The sequence below is a fragment of the Stenella coeruleoalba genome (genome assembly GCF_951394435.1).
Source record: "Stenella coeruleoalba genome assembly, chromosome: 9".
Taxonomy (NCBI): Eukaryota; Metazoa; Chordata; class Mammalia; order Artiodactyla; family Delphinidae; genus Stenella; species Stenella coeruleoalba.
Window position 1 is genome coordinate 51891706 of NC_137155.1, and position 19969 is coordinate 51911674.

General features: G+C 40.9%; 1 long non-coding RNA gene across 5 annotated transcripts in view; it reads left to right on the forward strand.

Annotated features, from left to right (window-relative positions):
- LOC307191396 overlaps positions 1 to 19969 on the forward strand; it is a 646337-nt gene that overhangs the window by 308143 nt on the left and 318225 nt on the right. For 2 of the 5 annotated variants that reach the window (XR_013829749.1, XR_013829750.1), the window contains exon 1: positions 15320 to 15478. The exons of the other annotated variants lie outside the window; for them this stretch is intronic. This is a non-coding gene — a long non-coding RNA (uncharacterized lncRNA). Of the gene's footprint in view, positions 1 to 15319; positions 15479 to 19969 lie in introns of those variants that run through there. 5 annotated transcript variants of the gene reach the window in all.

Below are 19969 nucleotides of genomic sequence, written 5' to 3' on the forward strand. Positions count from 1 at the left end.
TATTGTAAGCTTCCAGGCAAGAAATGGTAGCACTGTGGGGTGGCAATAAGTGGTATATTTTGAGCTCAGTGATATATATTTGGGCTCAGTGATATATAAATTGAGCTCAGTGATATATAAATTGCGTCCCCTAAAAGTTTTATATGCTGGTCTGCAATAAGTAGCTTATATAATTCACGGTTGTGAAATAGGCTGGCACTGACTCCTTGGTATCCAGCATAGGTATGGTAGTTCAAAATAAGGGGAAACTGCCATCAGAGGTTCTGGCAACGTTCTGGTTCTTGAGTTGGATAATGATCTGCTTGTAAGACTCCATGAAATCATACATTCATGACCAGCACTTTTCTGTATATGTTTTATAATTCTGCATGTAACAAGGTGGAGGAGCCTTTCTTAGAATATAAGAGACTCAAGAGGCTTAAAAATGCATTGGTGATGCCTCTCTCTTGTTCAGTAGCTGCAGGATGGTGCAGGTGATTATGAACATTTGGGCATCCTTGCTTTCCAACCCCCTGATGACCGACCTTTCTGTGTGCCAGTTTTCTACAAAGACCTTTGCTATAATAACAAACGTGTAAGACGTCTGTTCTGTTCTGATGAGGTTACTCAGATGAGGGTCTTTCCCTCGTTAGTATTCGACCTGGTGGGATTGAGATCCTTGTGGAAGTAAGATGAATGTTTGACTTAGTGGGAGGGAAACAGGGGTATGTCTAAGGTCACCAAAAATCAGAGAAATCAGTTTATTTGAGAATCTTACTCTCTTGACTACTGACTTTGTCACATGACCTTGTGCTTTACTAATACTGCAGTCTTAAAAAGTGACTCTGTACTTCGGGGAGTTCAGTGAAAGCTGATGTTTAAAAAGAAGCAGTGGACCCCAAAGACTCAACTAATGCGATTGCAACACCTTCTGGAATGCATTAATGTGCTTTTTTGAATAGACTTAAGCAAAGTTTGCATTTGTAAATAAAAATGAATAGAGTGAAAGATTCCTCTCTTGCAGAAAGAAATTGACATGCCAGACATAATTCACTCGGACCTTCATTTGTTGGTGAACACAGTGCATTAAAAGGAGCGTTTTCAAGGAGCCAAGTCACAGCGAATACTTTGGCATTGTTTCATGGCTTTATATCTAGAAAGAGTAAGCTTGGAGGGACCTGCCAGCATTGGCTTGGCACTGTGAGTAGGGCCCTTGAAGGGACAAGTTGGATGTTAGTGCCTTGTCTGATGTTAGGGAGAGCATCATTTGGATAATGACACTCAGTTTTGTTCTGTTCTCTATTCAAGTACCTTAAGAGTTGGTTTTGAAGGTAGAGTTTTTCAGGGCCTGAAATGGATGCTTATATATGCCTAACTACCTTCCAGTGTAATATCTGATAATCATTACATGTCAGCTAGTCAGCTTAAAAGCAATCTCAAAGAGGATTTTTCTGCTGTTTTTTAAACCCTGTCTTTTAAAGCTTAAGAGGAAGCAGAGAGGAAGTCTTTTCTATACCAAAAGAGATACAAAGGTACCAATCATTGGCTTTTGCTGAGCTGACAGTGCACTTAACTTCTGCTGCAAATGCATTTTATTGTAATAGGATGATGTGAAAAAAGATGTTTTGCTACACACAGGCAGGCAAATATTACACCACAGGGCTTGTATTAATTGCCATCCGGGCCATATGCTCTGCTTAAGCAAATGCATTGCCTTGTGAAAATTGCTTTCCCTGGTAAACCTAGTGTAGCCATCTCTCATTTATTTCCTTTTTAGGATTTAGTCTGAGCACTTAAGCTAATCAGTAATACTAACATTTAATATATTGAAAACATTGTCATTTTCTAGTTCTTTCTAAACTTGAAACATATAATAAAGAAAACATTGGAGGATTTTGTTTTCATTTTTATCTATTTATTTATTTTTGGCTGAGTTGGGTCTTCGTTGCCGTGTGCGGGCTTTCTCTAGCTGTGGCGAGTAGGGGCTACTCTTCGTTGTGGCGCACAGGCTTCTCATGGCGGTGGCTTCTCTTGTTCCAGAGCACGGGCTCTAGGCACGTGGGCTTCAGCAGTTGTGGCACGCAGGCTCAATAGTTGTGGCTCGCGGGCTCATAGGTTGTGGCTCACAGGCTCAGTTGCTCTGCGGCACGTGAGATTTTCCTGGACCAGGGCTCGAACCCATGTCCCCTGCATTGATAGGCAGATTCTTAACCACTGCGCCACCAGGGAAGTTCCATATCGGAGGTTTTGAACATTGTTTATATTTTTGCTTAATTGAATGGAATTTTGTGGGCTTTAAGAATGTGATCGTAACTTTGAAGTTTAAATTAATTTTCTAGTTTTTTTTAGCCCTTTGCCTACTGAGTAAACTTTAGATCATTCTGAACAAAATTCAAAATAGAAGCAGGATTTTTCCCTTCAGTTGTCACACAGGTCTGTGACTTTGGAGCTTCCATAACAACAGGAACTTGAAGATAGGGTATCTGTACTGGTTCTGGATTATCTGAAAGTATTTTTCGGATCTGATGAAATTGAACAGCATTAATGACACTGTTGCCCGTGATAAAGGAGACACTGGTGGTCCATGACATGCTATGGCAAGACACTCATGCTCCATGTTGAGAAAGGCAGTTTGGTGCATGAGTCTTTCGACTCCCATTCAACCTCTTCAGGGTGGGCCTTGAGCTTGGGAGAAAGAGCTCACACAGCCAGTGCCAAGCTTATCATTTTGCATGGGAAGATCTTTCTCTCTTGTTAGCCCAAGGTATGTTCTTTTGTTCTGCTGTGTGCGAGCGTCATATAGAACTTGGCTGACCCCAATGCTATGTCTGTTCTCTGAGAGGAGGGGATAGAAGCCATCTGTTGAGGCATGAGAGGGGTGCATGTGAGCCAAATGTCCTGTGTCAGCTGGCAGGAGAGACCCTTTGGCCCTGGGTGACTGATGTCCACTATTGAAGTGGATCTTGCTCTGTCTCTTCTCTTTATGAGTAAAATATTGTTCCATCCAGTGCCTGACTCTGTTGTATTCTCCCTGGTCACTTTGATACCAAGATGCAATGGGCAGAAGTGTTTGGAATCCTCCCCTGGGACTGGTAACTGGTGTTCTGCTAGACACTGGGCTATTTCTAAGTGTAGGGGAGAACTTGAAGAAAGAAAATGGTGGTCTCAAGTCTCAAGATTCAGAGAACGGACTAAAATGCGTTTATGACTGCCCTAAAATAAACTTTTATTTTCTGTAAACATAGGGCTGAGATTTCTGAAAACCAAACCTGAAGTCTAGTCCTGAAGGTGCCTAAATTTCAATGCAAAAAAACCTTGAAGAATTTCTTACCTTTTTTTAAAAAATTTTATTGAGTATAGTTGATTTAAAATGTGTTAGTTTCTACTGTACAGCAAAGTGCATCAATTGTACATATATATCCACTCTTTTTTAGACTCTTTTCCCATATAGGCCATTACAGAATATTGAGTAGTGCTCCCTGTGCTATGCAGTAGATCCTTATTAGTTACCTATTTTATATATAGTAGTGTGTTCATGTCAATTCCAAACTTCCAATTTATCCCTCCACCCCTTTCCCCCCTGGTAACCATAAGTTTGTTTTCTATGTCTGTGACTCTATTTCTGTTCTGTAAATAAGTTCTTTTGTACAATTATTTTAGATGCCACATATAAGCAATATCATATGATATTTGTCTTTTTCTGTCAGACTTCACTCAGTATGATAATCTCTAGGTCCATCCATGTACAATCTTACAGAATTTCTTATGTTGATTATATTGATTTGCAAGAAGTGGAAACCAAAACATTGAAGTGAGGGCATATGGACAGACCCTGATAGAGTGGAGGACATTGGACTCAAATTCTGCTGAGTCTGCTAGAATAAGAGGCTCTTTATCCATTGTCTGTGGAGGGTAGCTCTACTTGCCTGAAGAACATGAAGCCTCCTTTGAGGTAAAAGCCTTGCAAAGCCCTGCTGATTCTTCTTAGGGCCTACTTCCATCCAATACGTTTTAGATCTGTAATCAGACTAAAAATCCTGGTGCCAGCTTAGAAGGTTAGATACAAAATACGATACATGAAACACTGCCATACACACCAAGATAACTGCAATTTTACTAATTATATTGACAGAATCCTGGGATACATGTATGGGAATGAATTCTAAGGTAGTTGGAACAGCGTGGGAGAAATATAATCTTGTTTGGGGCTGAATTTGTTGATCTGGATGAACTAAGGAGAGATTCTATATTTAATATTTTAGCTTAAGTAGCTAGGATGACTCTAAGAGTTTCCTTGGTTTGTTTACTGAAACAGGGGCCCAAAGATGACCTATACTAATTGAAGTTGAAATTTCAGGAGTTTCTTGATGTACTGTAGAGAAAGGTATTCAAAGGCTTAGAAAGATTGTGATGCAAGAGTGGATCTGTTATGTAAGACCTATGCACCCAACCCGGAACCATGTCCCACAGGAGGGTCCAGAGGACACTCCCTTCATCTGAGCTCTAAGAAATATATATGTAAAGGAGCTCAGCATCCCTGGAGAGCTCTATAGTGGCAATTCTCTATAGGTTAGGACTGACAGTGGGATGCTGTCATCAAACTGGACTCCTCGAATTCAAAGGGGATGTTGAGGTCCCTGGGGGGCAGGGACCAAAAAGTGGCACTTAATTTCCAGAAGCAAGGTGGGTGTAGTTACCATACTGGATGGCAGAACTAAAGCAGTAATCAGAATTCGACCTGTAAAGAGAGAGGGAGATCTTTGATGATCATGGTGTCTATAAAATTGAAATATTTTTACAGTCGCCTGTAGTCTTACTTGAATTGTTTAAGTGGCAAACTCTAGGTCTAGAAACAAAGATCTGTCTTGAATAACAGCAATAGAGTCATTCTTCTCAATCAATTCCCAAACACAAGCCAGTTTCCAGACCTAGAGTACCTTGAATGAAGGGAAGGCCAGGTCTCCTTGAGGAAGGATCCTTTGACATAGCCAACATTTTATACTGGAAATTTTTTCAACATTCCTCAAAGGGACCTACTGCTATTTACCAGTGTGGTAAGTTGAAAAAGGGTAAATAACCAGTGTTTTAGGGAATTACTGGATAGTGGTCTCATGACAGACATTCCAAGAAACCCCAAATGCCATTGTGGTCCACTAGTCAGAGAAGAGGCTTATGGATACAAGGTAATCAAAGAAGTTTTGATTTGGGTATTAGTGGGACAATGGGTCCTTAAATCCATCCTGTGGTTATTTCCCTGGTTTGCAAATCCATATTTGAAATAGGCATGCTCAGCACTGGCAGGATCGCCACACTGGTTTCCTGACCAAGGTGGTAAGGTGGCTATTTTGATAAGAAAGGTCAGGCGGTAGCGCCTAGATCTTCTTCTGTCTACCAGAATCATAAATCAAAGACAGCAGCACACATCTGAAGTGATTGTAGAGAATATGGCCCCCACCGTGTGCTTGAAAAATGGTGACTCATGTCCTCACAACTTGCGTATTGGCTCAGCAGACAGATGGATCTTGGAGAATATCAGTGGATTAGCATCCCCTTATTTGGGTATTAACTCCAATTCTAGCTGCTGTTCCAGATGTGGTTTGTTTTTGGAGCAAACTGGCATACCTTCATAACTTGGTATATCACTATTTACCTGGAAAATGCTTTTTTTTTAACCGTCTGTAGTAGCTAGAATAGGCCAGATGGAGTGGTGAAATGGTCTTTTGGAGACTTTCTTACAGCACCAGCTAGATGACAGCACATGGCAGGGTTGGGGCAGCATCCTCCAGGATGTGCTATATGCTCTACATCACTGTCCAATACATGGTCCTGTTCTCCCAAAGTCAGGATTTGTGGGTCTTGGAATCAAAGGGTAAAAATGAGAGTGGGTTCTCTCACAGTCCTCCTGGTGATCCGTTAGCAAAATGTTGGTTCCCTGTCCCAGTGATTTTAGGCTCTGCTTGTTTAGAGGTCTGAGTTCCCAAGGGAGTAATTCTTTCACCCGGGAGACATGTACAGTTTCTCTTAATCTGGAAGTTGGTACTGGCCACTTGGGGTTTTTCATGCTAGTGAATCAACCGGCAAAGAAGGGGGTGCTGTGCTGGCTTGGGTTGTTTATCACGATTATGAAGAGAACAAATGTATTGCTACCATGCTGTGGGGGCTTGGGAGGAGTATGTCTGGAATACAGACGTCCTTGGGGTGCCTCTTAGTACCTCCATCACCTGTAATAAGACTTAATAGGAAAACTATAATAATCTAATACAAGTGGACCAAATACTTCAAAAGTGAAGGTTTGGGTCATCTCACCAGGTGAGGAAACTTGAGCAGTCAAATTGCTTCAGAGGCAAAGGGAATATGTAATAGGTAGTGAAAGAAGGAAGGTATAATACCAGCTACAAGTATATGACCAATGAGGAATGAGAACCGTAATAGTTACGATAATTTCTTGCTTATCTTGATATGAATTTATTTGCATATTATCTTATCAATTGTAATATACATATTAATCCATTCTTTTCTATTGCTTCCTCTTCAATTCCTTTACTGTCTAACATAAGATATATTCACAAGTGGTTAACCTATTCTACAGAACATCAAATACGGAGTATTTGCTGATTTGTTGCTGATTTGTTGGCTCATTTTGTTGAGGTAAGACATCACCTGTGCTTGCAGATTCTCCAGATCTCCCTTTTACTGTCTCTGAGTCCCAGGCCAGGCATGCGTGTAGCTCTGTGATGAAGTGTACCAGCTTCATCCGTAGGTCACCAGTGCGACTGAGGTTAGAAGCGTTGAGAGACGCATTCCACTGGCTTCACTGTTCTAAATTCGTCTTTGCAGATTTCATTGTCTTGTTCTCTTCCTTTTCGCATCCAGCTTTTCTTCCCCACTGTGGGCCCTGCTGACCTACAGCGACTTGGGGTTCACCAACAAATGCAGAGTCAACAGTCATCTGTAGATTTCTTCATTAGGTCCCCTTTCTGTTCAGTGGAGCTGGGCCCAACCTTTGCCTTCTGGACTTATACTTCTCTGTCTTCTCCCACAGTTGGGTCAAGTCTCATGTCTGTAATAAATCCCTTAATTAATAACACTCAGATTGCTGGAACCCTAACAGTCATTCTGATCTAATATTTACCTTACCAGTGTTGCTACACTTTAACTCTTTCTAAATCTGAAATTTAAACTATAAAAAATGGATGTTTTGAGTACTACATTAGGATTTTGGTTTAATTAAAGAAAATATTGTTGGCTTTAAGAAAATGCTCAACATGTATAACTGTGAGGCTCAAATTAGGTTTTTACTGATTGTTCACCCCTCACCTGCTAAACCAAACAGACCATCCTGAACAAAATTCAAAATAAAAACAGGATTTTTTTCTTTAATTCTCACTCCCTGGAGCCAACTGTGGATTGTGATTTTCTCTTTTAGTTACACTGTTGACTTTCGGGCGAACCTGTAACTCCCATGCATGTATTTTTTGAGGTTGACATTGAGTCCAGTATTACAGAATCATGGGGAGAAAGTGTCAGCTTTGCTGTGGTGGCTTTTTGTGCCTGAATTGTTAGAACATATTTAAATGTTAGTAGTTCTCCTAAGTACATGCATATTTCATTGTGCCTGGAGCACGGTATTTTTGCTGGGCCATGGACCACGCATTAGAAAAAGAAATGAAGAGAATTTCTTTATGCTTTTATCCACTGTAGATTTGATATGTTACATTACATGCTTTAAAATTTAACAGAGTATAATGCTCCCCTTCACTGTATCTTTCATCGATAAAGAAATCTAATAAATAAACTTATTTGGGTCCTGGAGAGAAAATCTCAGGGAGTTTCATCACAGCAGAACCCGCTTTTGACTCAAAACTAGTATATCCGCATTACGTTGCAATAGAAGAATTGAGCTACGTGGAAGCTGTAAAATGTTATAATGCAGGGATCCTAATGGTGATCAGAATTATATCAAATAAGCTTATTATAATGATACATTTGCATAAAACCTCGTATGTTCTCTTGATATCATTGTGAATCATCCTTGTTCATGTGAAATTTTTAAAAATTACATTATATTGCACGGAGCTTCATGTAACATTATATCTTGGACTACAAAAAAAAAGATAAAAGATTTATTTTCCTATAAGGTAAAATTTGAGACTGTTTTTTTTTTTTTTGCGGTACGCGGGCCTCTCACTGTTGTGGCCTCTCCCGTTGCGGAGCACAGGCTCCGGACGTGCAGGCTCAGCGGCCATGGCTCACGGGCCCAGCCGCTCCGCAGCATGTGGGATCTTCCCGGACCGGGCCACGAACCCGTGTCCCCTGCATCGGCAGGTGGACTCTCAAACATGGCGCCACCAGGGAAGCCCGAGACTGTTTTTAAGAGGTCAGGGAATGTATTATTTTTGCTATACATATAGGAAAGAGAAATGTCTCCTTTGCACATTTGGAATGGAAGTCCTTCAAAAGTCAGAAGTAGAGCGGAAAAGCATTTCTTGAGCTTTGGCCTGATTAGATGCAACTAACACTTGATGTAGCATTCAACCATTTACTAGGTGAACCAGACTGGATGGAATTCAGCTGAAAAATGATAAAATTTTAAAAAAACTATAATAATAGTTGTCTGTAATGTTTATTAAATTGGTCAAGGACTTGAAAGTAATATCTTTGATAGGTCAGGTCATAAATTCTCTAAATTTGACAGTCCACTCAAAAGAAAAATGCAGGCTTTCAGACAGCTGCCAACTGTTAAATAATTTTTATCACTGACTAATCTTACCTTGTGATTTAGGAGATGCTAGGGATTACATGAGGCTTAAGTCAGGCCAGCACCCATTACTTTATCTCCTGTATCCTCTTTTCAGTATTTTGCTGCCATCAAGAAGTTACATAATTATTCCCCGGGTATAATCAGTCAGGCAGCCCATCTTGTCCTTTCAGCTGGCTGTGAGGTCATTCTGGGAAAATGAAGTCTTTAGAGGATAAGGCTATGCATTTCAGAAAGCATGAAGAAAGGGTATCTGCTCATGTGCTAAAATATATTTTACTAAAATGATAAAAATCATCTCAAATTGCAGATGTTGGACTTTATCCTGTCTGGCCTTACAAAGATTGTGAAAACATGGTTGTGCTTCTGGACAGATTCTTGCTTCCTGTTCATCTTTTCAAGCTCCAAGATGATGAGAGGAAAATGAAAATCTTGTTCCATTTTCTTCCCATTTCAACACTAACAGTATATATGAATCAGTTTCCTTTATGATAGATCAACTTATTTTTTTGCGGTTCGCGGGCCCCTCACTGTTGTAGCCTCTCCCGTTGCGGAGCACAGGCTCCGGACGCGCAGGCTCAGCGGCCATGGCTCACGGGCCCAGCCGCTCCGCGGTATGTGGGATCTTCCCGGACCGGGGCACGAACCCGTGTCGCCTTTATCGGCAGGCGGACTCTCAACCACTGCGCCACCAGGGAAGCCCAGGTTAACCTATTTTTATAACGACCATGTTATACCTGGATTCTCTCTGTTTTACACACACACATCCTTTTCTTTTTTCTCAAAAGCAAGCACGGGGAAATCTTCATGTGTACTATCTTCTTGAATATAAGATCAAGTATACATGGGCTGAAAGATAGTCCTAGTGTTTATTGCATCCTCTTTAAGATATGGATCGCTTCATAGTTAGGACCTTGTTGTTTATCTATTTTACATATAGTAGTTTGTATCTGCTAATTCCAAACTCCTAATTTATCCCTTCCCTCCATTTCTCCTTTGGTAACCAGAAGTTTGTTTTCTGTGTCTGTGAGTCTGTTTCTGTTTTGTAAATAAGTTCATTTGTATCGTATTTTATATTCCGCGTATAAGTCATATCCTATGATATATGCCTTTCTCTGTCTGACTTACCTCACTTAGTATGATAATCTCCAGGTCCATCCATGTTGCTGCAAATGGCATTATTTCATTTTTTTTTAATGGCAGAGTAGTAGGGAATTTGTTCTTTTTTATTGTTGAATAGTGTCCTGTGGTATGGATGTGCCAGTTTGTTTATTCATTCTACAGGTGAGAGATATTTGGGTTGCTTCTATATTTTAGTGATTATGAATAAAGCCACAAAAAGTATTTGTGCAGGCTTTGGTGTGAATACAAGTTTTCATTTCTCTTGCTGTAGAGATTGTCATAGGTATTTCTTGTGATCTTTCAATTAATTACATTCTACTTTCAAATACTACTATACCACTTTACATGTAATGTAAAGATCTTCCAACAGTGTATCCCCAATCTTCCCTTCCATCTTTCATGCTAGTTTTGCCACACATTATACTTTTACCTGTGCTGAGATCCCATAAGGCATGGCTACCATTTATGCTTTAGACAATCGTTGGACTTTGGAAACATTTTAAACTTGAGTTTTATTTTTATTTATTTTTTTGGCCACTCAAGAGGCTTTCTCCATTTTATTTCTTTGGGAAAAGAAAACGAAGTCTTTCCATCACATGTGGTAGATATATATATATTTATATATATTTATATATAATTTCTTTTGTGGTTGGAAATCCCAAAGCTGAGTCTGTTCATATTTTTTTCTATTTTTGTGTTTCCTACTAATGCCTCCTCTTCCCCCTGCCCCTCTGGCCCGGGCCCAGTTTCTGGGGCAGGTGCAGTGAAGGGTGAGTGGAATGGGCTGTGATTGCCAGGACAGCCCCCCACCCAGCTCAGAGATCTGGTGAGCGGCACTGGAAAGGGTTGTGGAGAAGGACAGAGGCCACAGGGGCACTCCTGTTTTTGTGGGGGATGCACAGCTTGTTAAACAGTCACCAGTCATGGGAGGAAGCTGGTGAGGGGTCGGGGGATTGCTCACAGTATTTGCCAGCTCCCTCCACCCTGCCCCACGAACCCAGTCTGTGGGTGGGAAGGAGAGAGTGAAAAGAGAGAAATACAAGGGCTGAGGGCCAAGCCTCCTCCGATTTTTATTGCTGGTGTTAAACTTGAGTTTTAGATTAACTTTGTTTATGCCAATTTTAGTGCTTTTTATTGCCTGTGTGATTAAAAGTTTCTTTCTGGCATTATTACTTTTACCTGAAGAACTTTAATCTTTCCTATAGTGTAGGTTTGCTAGACTAGTGTAGGTTTGAAAGACTTTGTTTCTGTTTATTTGAAAAGTCTTTATTTCTCCTTCATTTTGTAAGATATATTCATTGCATACATGATTCTGTGCTGACAGTTTTTTTTTCACCTTCAGTACTTTAAAGATGTCACTCCATTAGCAGTTATATTTGATATATTAAAAAAACATTGACTTGTGGAAGTGTTTAATAACTAAAATGAGTAGAAAAGGGACTCTGAGGAATATAGGACTTGCTACCACCATAGGGCTCAGGGAGCACAGCCAAAAAAGGAACAAGGAATTTGGAAGCCGTCCCTCCCTACCACAAGAGATTCAGACATCATGGGAAAGGGTATGGCTGGGGATTGCTAGATGGTGGAGAAGTTCTCTCTGGCAACGAGGCATGAAGCTGGACTGCAGAAAGCTGCCCTCTGGAGTGTCAGAGAAATTGGCTGGAGAGTGAGCACCCCAGCGGCCAGCTGCCATCCCAGAGGAAGGGGAAAAAATCACCCTAGAACTGGGAAAAGAAGCCCTTTTCTGTACTATTTCTTCCAGTGTCCCTCCAACCCTCTCTGTTGAGCAAGCCTATCATTGTGCCAGCTAACAAAGGAGAGATGTTCATAGGGGCTTTGCTTTCCTCTAAAAATGCAGAACAAAGAATTGTGGATTTGGAGTTATGAAGCAGTAAACTGACAACCAACACACATGCCAAAATAAACTAGTTGCAAAATGTACAACTAGGTATCACATGAGGCTTATCTACATAACAGCTAGAAAACTGGATATAGAACAATCTTCCCTGAAGACTTCAGTGAAGAATCTTTCTTCACCTCTTTCAGCTCATACCTGGTGGCCCCAGGTCTAACTCCAGTCTCTGTGTCCATCTTCACATGGCTTTCTTCTCTGTGTGTCTTTCTGTGTCCTCTCATCTCCTTATAAGGAAGCCCACTGTAAATCCAGGATGATTTCATCTTCAGATCCTTAACTAACGCAAATATCCAATTTCCAAATAATGTCACAAGTTCTGAGTGGACACAGATTTTGGGGGGCCACTATTCAACCCACCATAATCATTATACAAAATTCAACTGCATTTGTACATACTAACAATGAACAATTAGAAAATACAGTCTAGAAACTCATTTATAATCACAAGAATAGATTCAATAATGAATGTGCAAGTCCCTTATGCAAAAATCTACCAAACATTGTTGGGAGAAGTTAAAGAAGACCTAAATAAATGGAGAAATACACCATGTTCTTAAATTGAAAACCTCAGTATTGTTAAGATATCAACTCTCCACACGTGGATCTATAGATTCGTTGCAATTTCAGTCAAAATTCTGGCAGGCTTTCTGGCAGAAATCGACAATTTGATTCATCAACTTATATAAAATGAGCAAAGGCTTGGAACAGATACTTAATAAAATAAGAATCCATATGTACAGGACAGGATGCTCAACATCTTTAATTGTCATGGAAATGCAAATTACATCATAATGAGATACTGACAGACATCCAGTAAAATGGATAAAATAAATAAACAAGTAAATAAATGAATAAACATATATGATAATGTTGTCAAACCCGAGTTTGTGTGCCCAATGCACAGTGAAGCAAACAAACCAAAACGTCAGAGTTTGGAGCAGAGACAGGTTTATGGCAAGGGTAGAGCAAGGAGAACATGGCAGCTCACACTCAAAAGCCCCAAACTCCCTAATGGGTTTCAGGGAAGAGTTTTTAAGGGGAAGGTGAGGGCGAGGAGTCTCAGGGGTGTGATCAGCTCATGTATGATTCTCTGATTGGTTGATGGTGAGGTAACAGGGCTGTGTCACAGGGCTGATATTATCAGTCCTTAGGCTCCAGTAGGTCTGGGGGCTGTATGTGCTTGTGTTCATCCAGTAGTTAACATCTTCCATTTGGTGGGGATTTTAGCATCTATAAAACAACCCAGGAAATGTGCATCAAGTAGTGTTATCTAGGTACTTCAGGGAGAAACTTAGAGATTCTGTGACTGACACGTGGCTGATTACTGTTTAAATTGTTACCACTTCTCCTGACCCAACTGCTACTTTTGTCGCCACCTGTCCACATCCTTTCAATCAATAATTCTTGAGCTAGGCTTTTGTGACTCAGGGGAATCCTGGGAGACTGTAGCTTTTCTACAAATATGAGGGAGGCAGAGGATGTGGGGAGAAGGGTCTGTCCCATGAAAGCCCCAAAAGGTCCTGCTAGGTTACAATAGCAAGTGTTGGTCATGATGTGAAGCAATAGGAACTCTCATACTTTGTCAGTGGGAATGTAAATGGTACAACTTTGGGAAGCCATTTAAAGCAGTTTCTTAACGAGTAACATACACATCATATGACCAGAAATTTCACTCTTAGGTATGCAAGAAAGAGACATGAAAATGTATATCTATCTAATAATTTGTGTATAAGAATGTCCAGAGTAGTTTTATTCATTAACTCCAAAACTGAAAACAACCCAAATGTCCCTCATCAGGTGCTTTGATAAAGTGTGGTACAACTGTAAAATGAACAACTACTCAGCAATGAAAAGAAATAAAATATTGAGAATAGGTAGCAAAACAAATGATCCACAGAAACATTGGGCTAAATTAAAGAAGTCAGACATACAATGCCTACCGTGTGATTTCATTTATATGATAGTCTAGAAGAGAAGAAATAATCTATAGGGATAGAAATCACATCTGTGGTTGCCTGGGGTGATCATATCAATGGTTGGCTAGTGGCATGAGGGAGTTTTTTGGGGTGATGTAAATGTTCCACGTTTGATGGATATAGTAAATAAATATATATGTGTATTAAAAGCTCATTGTTCTATGCACTTCACATGGGTGCATTGTATTTTATGTAAATTATAGGAAAATGTGGTTTATTAAAAACAATCCAAACAACCTGAGAATAATTTCAACCCAGTGTTGAGAATGAATGCCAGATTGCATGCTCTTCACAAGAGAGTGTGACTTGAGAAAGTGGGGAAAGAGGCACTTTTAACTCCTTAGTAGAGGAGTGTGGCTGGAGGTACATAGGACTCCAATTTGGGTGATGCCGGAGCCCCTTCTGCCGCCAAAGCCCATCCTGAGTACACAGCACTGCATGTTATGCTCCCCCTTTTCCAGATTGTTTCTTCCCACACACCACCTTGTAATTGTTTACATCTGTGTCCCTAATAGGCTGTGAAGAACTCTTTCATTTATCTCTTATTGTAGGCACCTGAAGTGGTTGGCGCTAGTTCAACGTCTGTGAATGAATTAGCTCACAGTCCAGAAAGATCAGAGCTGCACTTAGAATTTTAGGTTAACAACTGCAGGAACTACTGGTTGTCACCCCACTGTGTTCTCATAATGGGGTCTCTAGCAGAACATTAAGATCAATTTGAAATAAGAAAGAATCACAGTAACAAAGGGTAGAGTAAATTGTTTAAATCTCAAGCTGAGTTATTTCTGGTTCGGTTTCAAGTTCTAGGGGATGATATTTATTAGTCCTTTGATACAATCTAAGCGGGCCATTCCATTTTGGGGAACAATCAGTGTTTAACTTGCCAGCACAGAAATTCTTTGCCATAGTTAGCCTCACCTTTGATACCTCTCGATCAGATTATAGCAATGGTTGCACTTAAGCTGGAAAACTCAGAAGTAGAAGCTACTAATATGCATTTTTTCTCTTTAGCTGCATTTTCCCCTGTAACTCTGTTCTAGACTCTGCAGTGATTGCTTATGCCCTTCTGGGGAAGTTCAGAGTGCTCACTTAAATCTGTGGAGTTTGGGTGTTCTAACCACCTTGGAAAGCACGGGAGCACCTATTTCCTAGTGCAGGGAGGTCATCCAGGGAGCTGCTGCTTTTAATTGTAAAGTTGAAACTATGCATTACTCTGGGAAAAAAGAGAAATTACTTTCCTTGAAACGTCCATTTGAGCCAAATGTTTTGACCTCCGGTATAAAAAGCATTAGTTGTGGCACTTTTTGTCGTCTAACAACATTCTCTCTTCTTCTTTATTAACAATCCCTTGATTCTATTCAGGCCTTAATTAACCAGCCCCAGGTGAAGCTGGTTTGTGCGACCCAACGTGGCAATCCCACGGGCTTCACCACTGATTGGTTGAAGTGTGAGCATGTGACTTACTTCTAACCAATGAGAGATAGCAGGGAATCTGCTGGGGGGGGCGGTGCTTAGGGAAAATGCGTGTTTTCTCCTTGATAAGAGAGAGCGCAGCGTGAGGGGGTGATGTTTTTCTTCCCCTCTTTCTTCTTGCTTTGGGTGCCAGTGCCTGAGATGCGTTTCCTGCTCCTGTGCTCCGTTAGGGAGACCATGTACTCACACCTCATCTCTCAGTGGGATATGCTGCTTGGAGGAGTGAGCCAGCACCTTGAAGCTGTAAGGAGAAGGGTAAGCAAATCAGTCTCTTGGACCCAGTGGTTTGGCGTCTTTGCGTTAATGAACCAATCCTAGGCTTGCTACTGCAAGCTTCTTGTTACATGAGGAAGTGGGATAACTTTATCACTTAAGCTTCATATGATCAAGTATTTGGTTACTTGCGGTGGAAAGCATTCTGACCGCTGATTCATTGTTTAATACAGATGATTGGTTTCCTTCTCTCCTTCCCTCCTTCTCCTAAACAGAATGTCAGCCTCACTGTTCTGCTTACAATTGAGTTTAAGTGAAAAGTTAGAGTTGCTGCATCTTTGCTCCTTTGAAGTTTCGAATATTCTTGAGCCTTTAGAAGATGGAGTCAGTACAAAGTAATTATCTAATTATGCGTTTCTTGGGTGTCTGTTATCACTCAGTGAAGATTTGCTCAAACGATGAGCCCCTAAACCATTGTTTAGTTTCCATGCTTACATTTAAGCATTGCTATTCATATTCTTAGAGTCTAAAGTGACAAGGAAGAAATAGAGAGCTGAATAATGAGAACCTGGTGTTTCACCTGGTGTTAGCAAGAATGTTTGCATGTGTGTTTTTCCAATCAAAACAACCTTTAATACGCAGAATATACCTTTACTTTGCCCCTATTTCATGTAATACTTGTTCCAGGATTTCATTTTCGTTTAATTTTAAGGAAACGCATTAACTTTCCAGAGCCTTTGGAGACAACTGTAAATAATTTACACCTTGACATATGCCTGCCTGGTGTGCAGAGATCAGAGCATGTGTGAGGTTGGGCCACTCATTACTCTCACTTGCTGGCAGCTCAACTGCACCTGGAGGTAGAGGGGAAAAATCCTTCTCCCCCATTACATATGCTTAAAACAGGACAAGTACCTTTTGAGTATTTTGGAAGATTTATTTTTCTGCCAGGTATAAATGGCCTCCATTGATATCTTTTTAAATTTTAATTAATTTATTTATTTTTTTGTGGTACGCGGGCCTTTCACTGTTGTGGCCTCTCCCGCTGCGGAGCACAGGCTCCGGACGCGCAGGCTCAGCGGCCATGGCTCACGGGCCCAGCCGCTCCGCGGCATGTGGGATCTTCGCGGACCGGGGCACGAACCCGTGTCGCCTGCATTGGCAGGCGGACTCTCAACCACTGCGCCACCAGGGAATCCCCCCCACCGGCCCCCCGCCATTGATATCTTAAACCCTGGCCAGAAAGCTGCATGGCTCTTGGTATTGCTATTAAGGCAGAATTATTTACGTTGAAATGCATTCTGTTTTATTTTTCCCCTTTTTGGTATGCATGCCCTTTCTTCGGTAGCTGTAGTATTTCTGCAATGTGCTGTGTGTCTACAAATACTTCATTACTGCAAACAAAAATATCCAGTGTCCTTTCTGTGGGTCAGGGTAACCAGTGACTTTGTTTGGTTCCCCAAATCGCCTAAGGATAGTTGGTTAATTAGGGAGTTGAAGTAGAGTTCACAGTGATGTTGGTTTGCTTCTTAGCTCAGGTTTCATTTGGGGAAAACCCTCAGAATTATTTAACATATACTTTAGTCTTAGTCTCTGACCCCATGGACTTCCATATTAATTATGACTTGGAGGCATGTGGTTATAGATCACAGACAGTTTAAACTTAACACAATATTTTTAAGAGAGAATTTTTTATTACTCAGTAAAAAAATGCAAAGTAATATCCCCAGATAAACTTGAGATTTTTATTTTAGTACCTTATCTCTAAAGAGTAAGTAACTATTATATTGAGTGTTTGCAATTTGAGTATCATATTCAGTTTTTAAAGCTTTCATTGACATTATACCTATTACTGCTTTAGGCTAAAATAAAAGGGTAGTCTATTTCTGATGTCTAAGCATCTCTAATGATATCTTTTCTCTTAAAAAGGGGCCATGAGTTTCCAAATAAAGTGGTGGTCAAGGTTGAGATCATGGGCAAGGATTCCCAGTAACCTAAACATGATGAATAATGTTGTTTCTAATGAAGTTGTAGAGGCTGTGCCAGTGGTTTTGGAAGGAAAATGGAGAGCTGGATTTTACCAGTAACAACTAAAGAATGTAGTAAAATGAGAAAAGTTCAAACAGAGGATATGATGATTTAAGAGTTTTTACTTTTAACGTTATTTTAATATATAATTCGATGCTTAACACAATCCCTTGTGGGGGGCTTGAGATAGAGGCTATATACTAAGTAGTATGGAAGTATCAGTATTTCAAAAGTAGATAAGATCATTCCAATGAATACCAGCTAAATAGTTGCACTGCCTTCTTGTTGTAAGTATCTCTCAACGCTGAGAGCTCAGAACTTGGGGTACAACAGAATACGGGATGCTGGGCCTCTGCTCTACTTTTGTCTCTTTTGGTTCCTGAGCCAATAAATGCATTGCTTTAGCCTCCATTATTATTTCTGTTGGCCCCTGGTCTACACAAAAGTTTATCTCTTTTTTTGGCCATGGTTATAATTATTTAAAACTATTAAGGCAGGGCTGGGTAAGTGCTTAAAGTATAAATTCAAAAATGCCAAGCTCAATGGAAATCTCTTGACTATATCTTTTTTTTTTTTTTTTAAATAAAATACTGTCTTTGCTGTTGGTGCTATGTGTTTGGGGAAAAAATCATTTCCCAACTCAGAGTCAACTTAACCTGAAGTCTCATTCTCTCCTCAGACCACCCCTGTTTTGCTTCCCTTCTCACTACTCCACCAAAATGGCAGATGACCAAAGTCTCCTGTCTCTAAAGCCAACAGACAATTTTAAGTCATCTTCCTTGTACTCCCGGCAGCATCTGACCAGTTGACCTTCCACTCATCCTCAATATGCTCTCTTCTCTTAGCGTTAAACACCATAATCACACTTTTCTTCCTTAGTATTCGTCGTCACTTGCTCCTTCTGTTCTCGACCTTTACGTTTTGGAAGGTTTCATGACTACCCTTTTGTTGCTCACTCTACATTTTTTCCCTAGGTGATTCTAATTACTTCCTCAGCTTTCAACTCTATATTCTCATACCTCCCAAATTCATATAGAAGTCTTCTGAGCTTCACATTTTTTACCTAACTCCCTGTGTGACTCCCTCTCTGTTTAGGTGACTCCAAATAACTTTGATCTTAATATAACTGAAACTGAACTGTTAATTTTTTAGTTTTGGATTTACTTATTTCAGTTTTCTGTATCTCGGCAAATTCCACTAATATCTTTTCATTTTCTCTTGTTAGAAATGAAGAAATCAACCTCACTGCCCGTTTCCCCCACACTCTCATATAGATCCATGACCAAATTCCATAGGTTTTCTGCCAAAGTATATCTGGAACCTGACTGACTACTGCCACCACTAGGGTACTGAAAGCTAGAAGCAAGTCCCTTTTAGCCACTACATTAGCTTCTTATTTGGTCTTTCCACCTCTAATCTTGCCAAATTGGAATCCATTCTCCACAAACCTAGGTAAAGAAATCTATTTAAAATAAAAATCAAATTTTGTAATCCCTTGCTGGGTTACTCTCGGTTCTCCAAAGGGTAGGCACCAAGGTAAAACTAAATGTGTGTGGATTTTATTAGGGAAACTTGTAAGAGAATAAATGGGAATGGAGTTGGGGATGCTTAAAGAGTCATCAGACTATGATACAGTCTGATTTCAAGAGAAGGAGAGAAGGAAAGAAGGTTGGGTGTTAGCATCTAAAGACTGTAGTCAGTCTAATGTGTCAAGGCTGTGGAAGTGTCTTTGAGTCAAAATTGCCTGTCAAGGGCTTCCCTGGTGGCGCAGTGGTTGGGAGTCCGCCTGCCGATGCAGGGGACACGGGTTCGTGCCCTGGTCCAGGAGGATCCCACATGCCACAGAGCGGCTGGGCCCGTGAGCCATGGCTGCTGAGCCTGCATGTCCGGAGCCTGTGCTCCGCAACGGGAGAGGCCACAACAGTGAGAGGCCTGCGTACCGCAGGAAAAAAAAAAAAACTTGCATGTCAAGAGTCTGTGTCTCTCAAGAATTGATCTGCTTTGTATGTCTGTTGCACTCAGTCACTGGCTTGAAGTAGCCTGTGGGAAGTGTGGCTTTGGGGTATATGCTGCTGTGGACATCAGAACATCATAGCTGGGGTCTTTGGACAGTGATGTCACCTATAGTTGGAGAACTGTGAGGCACATTCTCACGGGCACCTGTATTAGTTTCCTAGGGCTGCTGTAACAAATGACCACAAACAGGCTTAAAACAACAGGAATTTATTCTCTCACCGTTCTGGAGGTTAGAAATCCAAGATCAAGATGTTGGGAGAGGGGCTTCCCTGGTGGCACAGTGGTTGAGAGTCCGCCTGCCGATGCAGAGGACACGGGTTTGTGCCCCGGTCCGGGAAGATCCCACATGCCGCGGAGCGGCTGCGCCCGTGAGCCATGGCCGCTGAGCCTGCGCGTCTGGAGCCTGTGGTCCGCAACGGGAGAGGCCACAACAGTGAGAGGCCCGTGTACCGCAAAAAAATTAAAAAAAAAAAAAAAAAAAGTGTTGGT